Below are 10,297 nucleotides of genomic sequence, written 5' to 3'. Positions count from 1 at the left end.
ACATCTCCAAAGGCAAGGGAAAACAAAGCAAAAATGAACTATTGGGACTTCATCAAGATAAAAAGCTTTTGCACAGCAAAGGAAACAGTCTATGAAACCAAAAGACAACCAACAGAATGGGAGAAGATATTTGCAAATGTCTTAATCAGATAAAGGACTAGTATCCAAAATCTATAAAGAACTTATCAAACTCAACACCCAAAGAACAAGTAACCCAATCAACAAATGGGCAGAAGACGTGAACAGACATTTCTCCAAAGAAGACATACAAATGGCCAACAGACAGATGAAAAAAATGCTCAACATCACTCAGCATCAGGGAACTACAAACCAAAACCACAATGAGATACTACCTCACACCAGTCAGAATGGCTAAAATTACAAGTCAGGAAAGAACACATGTTGGCAAGGGTATGGAGACAGGGGAACCCTCTTATACTGTTGGTGGGAATGCAAGCTGGTGCAGCCACTCTGGAAAACAGATGGAGGTTCCTCAAAAAGTTGAAAATAGAGCTACCCTACGACCCAGCAACTGCACTGCTGGGTATTTACCCCAAAGATACAAATGTAGTGATCTGCGCCCCAATGTTTATAGCAGCAATGTCCACAATAGCCAAACTATGGAAAGAGCCCAGATGTCCATCAACAGATGAACAGATAAAGAAGATGTTGTGGATATATAAGATGGAATATTACATAGCCATCAAAAAATGAAATCTTGCCATTTGCAACGACATGGTTGGAACTAGATGATATTATGCTAAGCAAAATAAGTGAATCAGAGAAAGAAAATTATCATATGATCTCACTGATATGTAGAATTTAAGAAACAAAACAGGATCATAGGGGAAGAGAGGAAAAAATAAAACATGACAAAATCAGAGAGGGAGACAAACCATAAGAGACTCAATCATAGGAAACAAACTGAGGGTTGCTGCGGGGAGAGAGGATGGAGTAACTGGATGACGGACATTAAGGAGGGCACGTGATGTAATGAGCACTGGGTATTATATAAGACTAATGAATCACTGAATTCTACCTCTGAAACGAATAATACATTATATGCTAATTAGTTGAATTTAAATTTTTTTTAAAAGAAAATCAAATTTTTTTAAAGAAATTTATCTTAAGACTTTTCAGGATACTGTGGTGAAAAAATAAAACCAATCAAACCGTCTACAGATAACAAGTGATTATACAAATTATGTTATATCCAACTGATAATATACAACAAATAAATATGATGGTTTATTATAGCATAACTTTAAGTGAAAAAAAGCTTTATATTGCATTAAAATTATATATAAAATTTACCTATAAAAATGATTTTAGCAAATATATACGAAAAGGACTAACAGATGATGCTATAATGGTAGAATTATAAGTGATTTTGTTTTGCTCTTCCTTTACGTCCCTAAGTTTCCTAATAATATAAAAAAGAAACTAAATTTCCAATAGGAAATCCCGGTTTTAGTCCTTAAACCTATGGCCAGAATTTCAGGGTAGGCAATATGATCTAGATTGATTATTCTAGATCAAGGTTGTTTTTTTTTCAAGTAGACACTATGACATTTGGGGCCAGATGATGCTTTGTTCTAAGGGCTCTCCTGTGCATTGCAGGATATTTGGCAGCATCCCTGGACTCTAGTCACTAGAGGCCAGTAACATCCCCCAACCCTGGCTGTGACAACCAAAAATGTGTCCAGAAATTGCCAAATGTCCCCTGGGGGAATAAAACTCCCCTAGTTTAAAACCACTGTTACAGATGCTTTCCAAAAATATTTACCATCTACCACTTTGGAGGGTCTGTGCTAGTAACCGTGAGGGGAAAAAAATGCTTGGTCATGGTCCCTGTCCATGTGTTATAGCGGGAATGCACACAGGTACTGTATGTATTGGGAGGATTTTGAGACGTGTGCCCTCAGCTGGGGTAGGACAGCCAGCAGGGAGCAGGACAAGGATGCAGGAGGACCATGTTCCTGGCAGAGGTTGGGGCATGGCCAGACTAAGCACAGAAAAACCCAACCGAAGTTGGGAAATTGCAAACACAGAGAATTGGTGGCCATCTAAGATTTCCTCCTGTGAAAATGGAAGAGAAAGTGAGAACAGGATAAGACTTGGTTGTAGAAGGTTTTGAATACCAGGGATGGCTTTCCTAACCCAGAGTTCTCAACTTTGTCTGCTCGTTAGAGTCATCTGAGGAATTTCTTGATATTTCTTGAAAACTCCCATGCCCAGACCCAGGTGATGCTGCTGCACAGCAGGTTAGGAGCACCAGCCCTACACAGTGGCTGTGACAAGACACAGAGTAAATCCAACCCTTACAACTTGAGAGGAGGAGGAGAAGGCCGTCTCTCCCTCCGATCTTCCATCTTTAATAGTCACCTTGATCCATGCCACCAGCACATCTCCCGTCTCTGGGTTTGAAGCTGCATCTTGCAGCAGAGGTTACTGCCCCCTCCACCCCCAGAACAGCCCCTCAAGTGGCCATTCCACCTCTGACCAGATGCCACCTCTGGTAGCAAAAATCTCTCCTAAGATACTTTGTTCCAATTTTGAGAGATCTAGCTATTAGATTACTTCCTGGTATTCAGTTGAAATTGAGAACCCAGAAATCTTTACTGTCTGATCCTGGTTTTCTTCTCTGAGGTTATATAAGACAAATTAAAACCATTTACCTCACAAAAACTTTAAAATAAAAATAAATAAATAAATAAATAAATAAATAAATAAAAATAAAAAAATAAAAAAAAAACTTTAAAATACCTGAACACAGCTAATAGGTCAGCCATCTAACTCTACTCGAGAGGTTAAACATCTCCAATTCTTTCAATTATCCCTCCTGTGATCTGATTTCCATTCCTCTCATCGTAGTGATGACGCTATTCTGAATACATACCAGTCTGCCATTGTCTTTCTTGAAATGTAACACCCAGAACTGGATAAAATACTGCAGATGCAGTGAGACCAATCTGATAAGAAAAGCACAGATGGCTCTTTTAATCTGGACATTATTTTAATGCATCTGAGGTTGAGTTGGAGGTGCTGCTGGGACAAGCACACTGAGGGGATGGAGAGCAAAGGAGGGAAGATCCTCTTCCCTTACCTGTTAAGTCCAACATTCTAAACATGCATCTCTTCCAGAAGATTCTGATCTCTCTGCTGTTGGGAAACATCACACCATATTTGAAACTCCTGGCACATGGTTTTTCTCTGACTCAGTCTCTTCCCTCCTTCTTAGTCCTGGTTCTCATTCTCCTGTCCAGCCTCAAAATCTTCAATTTCCTGGCTTTTTAAAAATGATTTCCTAAATTATCTTCATTCTACATAATAAGCCAGAAAGTAGAGAACTTATTGTGGAATATTTTTCACTTTCTCCTCAAGCCAGGAAACCAAAAAGTAAGTATACTTTAGTATACATAGTATCCTGTGTTGTCCGTTCTTCTTGGTTAGGGCCATGTTCTATAACCACCCTATTTACAATTACAATTATTATTACAATTACAATTATTACAATTACAACCCCACCCCCAGTGATCCTGAAGCCATCTTAGCCTGCTTTATTTTTTTATCATCCTTATCTAACTTATTGAATATTTTACTCACATTGTTCATTATCTGTGTCTCCCTACTTGAATGTAAGCTCCATGAGGGTAGGGATTTTCACTATGCTGTTCGTCCTTAGACCCTAAGTGTCTAGAAGAGTGCTTGCCCTATTTTTAGGTACTCACTATTTGTTAACTGAATGAATGGCACTTTCTTTGCTAGCTCCCATTGATGTCTGCCAGGACAAACTGCCTGTATTTTTCTCCTTTGTGCTCAGAATCTCTATTTCTGAATACTTTGTCACTTCATATTTCATTTCAGGCTGGGTAGGTTGGACTGCCAATTGCTAGTAAGTCTTTTATCATTAACCACCATTCTGATCCTTCCAACACCCAGCAGACAGCAACTCTATCAAGGCATGCCACGGACAAGGCTGGAGAATTATTCCATGTCTTCTACCTTTCCATTTATTCATCTGCTTTAAGGTTCAACCACACCAGTTTACCCAAGGCTCTGATCAAGCCATTGTCCCCACACATGGTCAACTTGGGTTGCAGTACTTTGTCATTACTGTCAAGTTGCAAGGCCCATGGATTCTTATAATTAAGACATTAATTCTCATAAACCTGTGTCATGAGCCTTTTTTCATTTTATGGCTTACATTAATCTGGATCTTCTGGGAATTCCATCAGTTCCATTTCAAGATGTTTGAACTTAATCTGATCTCTTCCCTTATATTTCAACACTGCGTATGTCTTATGTGAGTGTCTGTTGCAAAGTGTACTCTTGGTATAAAGGGTACGCTCAGATCAATAAGCTACATAAGACAAATTGAAAGCAATTCCCAGTCCCATAGGTGTTGACAGTCCAAGTTATCACCCTGATTCATTCTCCAGGGAGCCAATTCAGTGACCTCTTACCTACCGTGGTACATTCTGGTGACCCAACTTCTTGAAAAGTCAACAGGAGAAACACTTGAAGGACACACAGGAGTCCCAAGGCACTTTTCAAAAATGCAGTAGGAGGGCAAAAGACAGAGTAGGCAACATCCATCTCCCATCTCTCTTAAAATACTTAGGATGTACCTAACACAGGGTCAGAGATAAAAAAAAAAAAAAGAAGAAGAACAAGAGCTGTAAAGTAGAGAGAACCTTTAAGGGAGATGTGTGTATATTCGGGGAGTGGTGGTCAAGTACAGTAAGAAAGAGAATGAACATTTGATTGCTCTGTGGCTAGTAGAGAAATATGATTAATCTGCATTATCTAGAAGTGTTAGCAATATATTATATTATAGTATATTATAGTATATTATATAGCAATATATATATTGTTTCAAGCACCTTTCCTGATTTTTCATAGTCATGACAGAAAGGAAAAAAAACTATGACATTCTCTCCGTAAGGAACATAAGCTATGCTTGACCCAGTTTTCCCAGCAGAGCTAGGCATTTTACAAGCAGCACTTGAAAGGCTCAGAATTACACAGCCTTGACCACAGTGCTGATCAAAGAGCAGCCCTCTGGTAAAACTGGACCAAACACAAGAATCTAAACTGAATCCTCCCATGGTTCAGTAGCCCTGGAGCAAAACTGTGCCTGAAGTCCTTAGTTTGGCCACTCCTGAGGTTCAGAATATGAATCTGAGGCTGCCAAACAGCCGATAATTCTGGGGAAAATAATAAAAACTCCAATGAATGGAAGTCGTGTCTCTCTGCCTTCCAAAAGAGGGCGTGGTGTGCTGTCACCTTCACTGGAGTTGGGGGGACACTGGCCAGCTGACTCAGTGCTTTGCCTGTATTCAAAACACAGCTCTTTCCACCATGTCGGAATTCATGACTGCTCTTGCCTTCTCCTCACCAAGTGATCAGCCTTCACTATGGCACAATTACCCCCATCGTCTCTCCGGAACACTGCAAAACCAGGTTCCCTGCGCGCTTCCACTGCTCTCGAAGTCAAGCGGTTACCTGTCAGTGGTCCGTGGCACCACTTTTTGCCTTTGTCTTAAGGGGATCATGAAATTTTTGGAGAATGAGGAACATACTGATGAAGGTTAAAGAGGTAACATGTTAGATCTATAGCAAAAGAAAATTTAACTCCGATTCCAAGTACTAGCATTTACTGAACCACAGGCACTAGCTTTCTATAATCATGCTCAGAGTTATTAATACTGGATTGCCACTGCTGTGGTTTTACAATTATCACTGAAATGTAATTTCACTGCTCATGATGATGTAATTGCTGGGAAGCCATGTGGTTGGTAATTACACAATGCAGTGTATGAAACCAAGCTAATGCCCTGCAATCTATTTAATGTTTGACTTTTTTTCTTCCTTCTAATTAATTCCACTGTCTGACGTGCAGTGTCTGGTTGTCTGCTTGTATGGTTTAAATAAAATAAACTAGAGCATCCATATTTGCTTGCTTAGCCCCTGGAGAGTGGAGAAGTGTGGGAATGGAGGTAGAGGAAATATAAGGGACTCTAGATCATTCTGAGTTATAAGACAGCCCACACTGAAGTGGTAACACATTACACATTGGTCATTTCTCCATTTCTACTGCCAGTAAGCCATAAGCACTAAGTGCAACTGCATGTTAAATGCATTTGGTATATATGTACATGTGTGTATGTATATATATTTAAAAGATAGAGTGGCTGTTATCACTCTTATTTCAGAGATCCTAAATAGACTCTCATTATAATCCATATAAAATAACAGAAAGGAAAATTAAAAGCAAATATTTTTTAAAATACCATAATAGGCTACCATTAATTACTCTATTTTTTTAATTTGACTTTATATGCAAATTAAGGCACATGTCTGCGTGTCAAAAGGACGGTAGTTGTAAGAGTTGCAGAAAGACCCAGATTCCATGCGGCACTAGCCCCTGTTGCGTGCCTAGACTTCTATCCTTGTCTCAGTCATGTATGTGTGCATTGGTCAGAAGTGGTACAGGGAGCTTAAAAGCTGGGCTTGGAGCCAGTCTGTCCGGGTGAGCATCCCGGCACGGCAACTTACTCTTCGTGTGATTTGGAGAACATCATTTAAAACCTCACTGTATCATATTTTCCCCGTAAGTAAAAAGAGGATTATAATAGTATCTTTCTCACAGCATTGTTGTGACAATTAAATGAGTTAATATATGCAAAGTACTTACAACAGCGGCTGGCACACAGGAAGCACCATTCAAGTGGTGGCTATCATTGATTATAAATAGAAATGGTCTTTGGCTAACTTGGACAGAAGAGGAATATATTAAAAGGAAATAACTTGCAGAACTGACAGGAGAGCTAGAGAAAGCGCATAAATGGGCAGGAACAAAGGCATCGAGGCCTCAGGATGCACGAGCACTACCCCCATCACCAAAGGGACACTGCTACCCTGGTACCACACTTGGCCACCATTGCAGTGGGACAACTGATGGTGCCTCAGATAAGTCCTAGACCATCCTTTCCATTACCTGTTCAGGGTCAAAGCCCCAGACAGGGCATTCAGTATTCAAGCCTACATCACCAGCCATATCCTACCAACCACAAGTGGGGAGAAGGAGTATCTGCTCCCTTCAGCTCCTCAACTGAGAGGTGCAACTCTGTCTTCTTCCAAGATTCAACAATATGGGATCTTGCCAACAGGAAGGGAGTTGGGGTTTGGGGCACAATACAACAAAACAGAACAGAAGGCTACTTCCGTGTTAAGTTGCCCAGAAGAGAACTTACCCAAGATTCCTGACCCATCAAGGAAGAAAAAGAAGAATGAGTGTGAGACCCAGAAAACAGAGATCAACCCAAGTCACAAGTGTTCAGGGAGAAAGTGGAAGAAAGTCAGAGAAAAAGAGAAGGAAGCCAGAACCTGGCCACTAGGTAGTAACTCTCAGTGTAGCAGTCAAAGAAATTCCGCTTTGTCTAGGTAGTGTCCTCAAATGTGTTGGTCTCAGAATTCGTTTTTAATCTTAAATTTTACTGAAAACTTTAATGAGCTCTTGCTATATGTTTTGTTCTGTATTTACTTGCTATGTTGGAAATTAAACTGAGAAATTTTGAAAATTATATTAATTCATTTTAAAAATAATTAAAATAAATCCATTACATGTTAACATAAATGACATATTTTATGAAAAACAATTATATTTTTCTTTAAAAAATGTAGTGAGAAGAGTGGCTCTGCTTTATATTTTTGCAAATCTGGCTTATTAGAAGTGTCACACTTGCTTCCATATATTCAATCTGTTGTGATATCACAAATCATATAGCCTTTGGAAAACTCCAGCTGTGAGAGAATGCATACAAATAGTGAATAACACGTTAGTATCATTATGAAAATAGGTTTGACCTTGCGGACCACCTGAAAGCATCTTGGGGACCCTGCTAGAGTAGACCAAGGATAGGAACAAAATGAGCTGAAAAGACAATACAGGCTTTACAAGGAGCTACAAAAGATGGTCTGTGGTGATAATCATCACAGTACACTCTCACCTCACATTAATATAGCACTTTGTTATTTTCCAAAGCATTTTCACATACACGTTATAGCTGATATTCATCACAGTGTTATGAGGCATAATCCCCATTTTAGAAATAAGGACTCCAAAATTCCAAGAGGTTAGCTGACATGCCCAGGATCACACAGTTTGTAAGTAGAAAAACTACACCCTACATTTCCACCACTGGCTCTTATTGAAAAAGTAATTTTTATCATCAGGGAAGTATGGAAACACTGAGGTAGCTTTCTTCATTTTCTAGACAGGAATCCAAGACCAGGAGTTTAGAAAGTGACCTGCCTCTGATCTGTAAGCAAGAGCAGAAATGGGTCAGGATCCCAGGCTTGCTGGCTCTAACTTCAGCAGCTGAAGTTAGAACATATACCAGAGTTCAAAAACCTCTGTGGAACATTTTTTGGGTTTTGTTTTGTTTTGTTTTTTGGTTGTGTGTGTGTGTGTTTTAAAGAGCTGGATTCTAATTCCATTTAGTAGATGAACACTGCTTGGCAGATAATAGGCAATGGTTTTGTTTGTCCCTTTGCCTCTTAAACCTATTCCCACATTAAGAAGTGTTTTAGGACCTTCAACAATTGACCTAAAATAAGCGATGGGTAGAAGTTTCCAGCTCCTAGGTGGCAGAAGGAAGGTAGAAAATTTGATGAGATACTTACTTTTATAGTCCGATTCCCAGATATCTTTCTGAATCAGTCACAATCCCTTCGGTTGCAGGTGACTGAAGGAATGAGGGGGGGGGGGAGGGAGGGAGGGAGGGAGGAAGGAAGGAAGGAAAGAAGGAAATAACGATTGAGCTAACTTAAATAACAAGGACATTATATTATCTTAGATATTAAGAAATACCAAAGTGGGCATCTCCAGGATAAGCTAATTCAGAAGCTAAACGATCTAATCGAGATGCATTTTCTTTCTCTCTTTCTACTCTGCCATCTTCAGCATGACAGCTTCCCTCATGACCTCAAGAGAGCTGCCAGAGTTCCAGGTGTCACAAGTAAGCACAACAACCTCAAAAAGAGAAAGAGGGACTATTTCTTCTTGTGCTTCTTTATAACAGCAAAATAAACTTGCCCCAAAGCCCACATGCAGACTTCATCTCACATCCCACTGCCTTTGCCTAAACATTCTGGTGAGAAGAATGTGACCCAAAGACAAGCTGAGATGTTTAATTTTACAGCTGGGGACAGACCAGCTTTCACTGAGACCATTTTGGGAGGGTCTATCAGAAAGGAAGAAAGGTGAAATGCATATCAGTAGTTGCTACAATTTAGGGTTTTCTCACCTAAGAATTCACTCACTAAATTTCGTGTTGTTGCCCCACAGAAAAAAAGGAGCCCTGAAGCCTGGTCTGCAAGCCATGCTTTATGAATGTAATATTTATAAATATAGGTGACTGCTTTTGATATAATGGAGCTAAGTAATTGCTAATTTACTAAATGTAACATGTTAATTTTTCCAGGGTCTTCCATATAAAAGTTGTCACTAAACAACACTCCAGAGCCCCATTAAAATCACTGAATGCAAGCAAATTCAATTAGTGCTCGCTTTCAAGGCAGAGAGTGCTATTCATATTAGGTCTGTAGATGTAGTAACGCAAGCATTAAGGAGTGCCCAAAAGCAATTTGGAGAATAAATGACTGAGAATAGGGCAAATAAGAATGGGGAGAAAATAGATTGTTACAAGAGAAAAACCATCAAAATAAAGTTAAGAGCAGCATTCCATGAGCCAGCCCCTCAGTGGGCAATATAAGCCACTCTCAGATCCTTAAGTGGCTAAATCATCATCATCTTGACTATAAATCAACACCAGTTCTAAAGAGCTTTCGGTAAAAAACCTCCTTGTTCCTAGGGTCAGTGAATTTAGTACGTTTGATTGCAACGAATTATCACTTTTTAAGCAAAAAGAATACAAAATACAGTACATGTACAAGACGTTGGCTGTGTGGCAGGGCATACATCTGAGGAAATCAGTGTGCATGAGTTGCTCACAGTAGCTGAGTAAGGATTACACTGCCCGTAGAGAATATCAAAGTCCCTTTGCTAGAGCTTTAAAAGAAGACCTGTTCTCCTTACTCTAAGAAAAATCTCAAAGAGATGGAAGCAATCTATGGCAGTTTTTAGTTCATTACAACTCCCTCACCCAACAAAACTTCGACAGATAAACCAGCAACTGAAAATAACAAATTCAGATTTTAAACAAAAAGGCTAAAGAATAAATGTCTGCTCCACCACCCAAAAAGGGCCCACCAAAAATCTGCCTAGGTG

This window comes from Zalophus californianus, chromosome 6 (assembly GCF_009762305.2).
Source record: "Zalophus californianus isolate mZalCal1 chromosome 6, mZalCal1.pri.v2, whole genome shotgun sequence".
Classification (NCBI taxonomy): Eukaryota; Metazoa; Chordata; class Mammalia; order Carnivora; family Otariidae; genus Zalophus; species Zalophus californianus.
This window is presented reverse-complemented; position numbering follows the sequence as displayed.